General features: G+C 46.2%; 1 non-coding gene across 1 annotated transcript; it reads left to right on the forward strand.

Annotated features, from left to right (window-relative positions):
- Positions 1 to 1,515: 1,515 nt before the first annotated feature.
- Trnas-cga lies at positions 1,516 to 1,590 on the forward strand. Its single transcript has one exon. It is a non-coding gene; the product is annotated as a tRNA-Ser (tRNA).
- Positions 1,591 to 2,654: the final 1,064 nt, after the last annotated feature.

Genomic DNA, 2,654 nt, shown 5'->3' on the forward strand with positions numbered 1-2,654 from the left:
TCTTAATATCTTTGACTTTGTAACTGCTGGGACGCTCGGGATGATGTTTGTAATTGTAATTGTAATTTCTCTCGCAAGCCAGGACTGACCATGCAAAACACGCATTATCATACTTATTTTGAACATTAATGCACGCCTGCTTTTTCTTAATATCTATAGGGAGTTTAATATAACTGGACCCTCCATTCATTGGATCATAGACATGTATATGGATGTCGAGGTGTGGTATACTGCTGAGCGCTTTAGCGGATCCACGTGCTTCCATCTCGGAAAATCGGGCCATAATAGCGCTCAAGGTGGATTCTCGGTACAACTCAGCAATCGATGTGCTCAGAGAAATAACACCATTTTCACCCCATATATAATGCAGAGTAGCCGTCTCCGCGTCACCTTGATGTTTAGGGGGGTGACTCAGTTCACTGCATAATACCGCACTGCATTTAAAGGCGTTAAATTCCGGATCTTCTAAGAGTTTGAGGAGCTCGGTCTCCAAGACGGGGAGTGCTAGTTCTGCATGGTTCGCAGGAGAGCTCCTGTAAAGTTTGGAAGGTAGGAGACGAGGTACTGGCAGAAGTGAAGCTGTGAGGACCGGGCGTGAGTCATGCTTGGGTAGCTCAGATGGTAGAGCACTTGCCTGCGAAAGGCAAAGGTCCCGAGTTCGAGTCTCGGTCGGGCACACAGTTTTAATCTGCCAGGAAGTCTCATATCAGCGCACACTCCGCTGCAGAGTGAAAATCTCATTCTGGTAATATTTACTTGATTATAATGGTATTTTTGAAGCAAAAAGAAACAGTATCACATTTTCGTGCCCACAGGCTACAATCTGAAAACGGAAACTCTGATGCAGAATAGAAAGGACTGCCAGGAACCGCAGATTTGTCTGTCTCTGCCTTCGTTCCAAACAGAACATTGTCTCGACTCAGCATCATACAAATTTAAAAATCGCTGACATTCAGTTCTTGTGTGATCACTGTACTGGAATGTTGCACCTAAAGATCTCGCCGAAGAATTCTCTCAACACTTTGCTCCCATCATTGCACAGCAGCTGCAGCTGTAGATTTTGATGCAAAGCGCTCTGAATTTGGTTCAGGTGAATCTCTCGCATCAGCTACATTTCTCAGTTCTGTGATGATGAAGGAACAGTCAGAAGATTTAAGTTTAAATGCAAACCTGTTTGCCTGTCGATTGGAGCCAAAGTGTGAACCATTTTGTGATGCGAGAGTGCATCGTCACATCATGTGAAATCTGACACAAAGCGAACACTGCAACAGTATCAGCCAATAGCCATTTCAACAAACTCCTCGGAACTGAAACGATGACCCTTCAAAGGCCAAGGTGTGGCTGCCAGAGAAAATCGTACGTATACGTCAGATCAGTATTATTGCTGGCATCACGGTATTCCCTGTTATGCATAGCTGTGACACTTGAAGATTGGAAAGATTGGGGACATTATTGTGCTCCAACAAGAATATATGTACCGGCAGAAGTAGAGCTGTGAGGACTGGGCGTGAGTCGTGCTTGGGTAGCTCAGTTGGTAGAGCACTTGCCCGCGAAAGGCAAAGGTCCCGAGTTCGAGTCTCGGCCTGGCACACAGTTTTAATCTGCCAGGAAGTTTCAAGAATATATGTGTTTAACGTCCAAAACTGTTGCTGGTAGACTGGGGCTATTAGCAGGAACCTGTGCTTACAGATCCAGTGTTCACCATATGATATGAACGGTTCAATTCAGGATGGGAAGTTGTAGGGCCGAGATGCTCCATTCTTCTGGTGTGCTGGACACTAAGAAATGATTGAGTCTTGCGTTTTCTTCTGGCAGTGTCAATGTAGATGTACATGAAAGACCCTCAAGGACCACGCTCATTGATATATGTGGATACTGAGTGAATGCAGTGTTAGTGATTCTCTAGTTATGGTTATCAGCGATCAGAAGGGCTACCTGTGGCCCCTTCTGTTTTCACTCTACAGGCTGTAACTGCCAATGTTTAGAGATGAGTAGTGTTTGCATCATTCACGCTAGGGTAGAGCCATGCACTGGCGACGAGTACATACTCCTACTGAACAGCTTCATCCATTTGAACTGAACAGGATTACATTGTGGGCCTGCAGGAAGATGGATGGACGTATTGATCGGCTGCAGCACATGTTGGGCACAATGTATAGGTGGCGTATCGTTGCTTTCAACAGTGGTCTGTGGAACACATCCACACCTGTACACAAGGCTCTGGATGGCAGACACAGGTCCAGATTGATGCCAACAGCAATGGCCAACTGAACATCAGACGAGTAAGAAACACTGGCAAATGTGTCACTTGCTGTGTAATCATAACCATTAAGTGCTGTCTGGTAGCAGGACTGATCACACATTCCTCTGGCCAGCCTATATGCAACAGGACTCTGGTCATGCATTCCTCTGGCCAGCCTATATGCAACAGGACTCTGATCATGCATTCCTCTGGCCAGCCTATATGCCACAGGACTCTGATCATGCATTCCTCTGGCCAGCCTATATGCAACAGGACTCTGATCATGCATTCCTCTGGCCAGCCTATATGCAACAGGACTCTGATCATGCATTCCTCTGGCCAGCCTATATGCAACAGGACTCTGATCATGTATTCCTCTGGCCAGCCTATATGCCACAGGACTCTGATCACG

The sequence above is a fragment of the Schistocerca piceifrons genome, chromosome 10, assembly GCF_021461385.2.
Source record: "Schistocerca piceifrons isolate TAMUIC-IGC-003096 chromosome 10, iqSchPice1.1, whole genome shotgun sequence".
NCBI lineage: Eukaryota > Metazoa > Arthropoda > Insecta > Orthoptera > Acrididae > Schistocerca > Schistocerca piceifrons.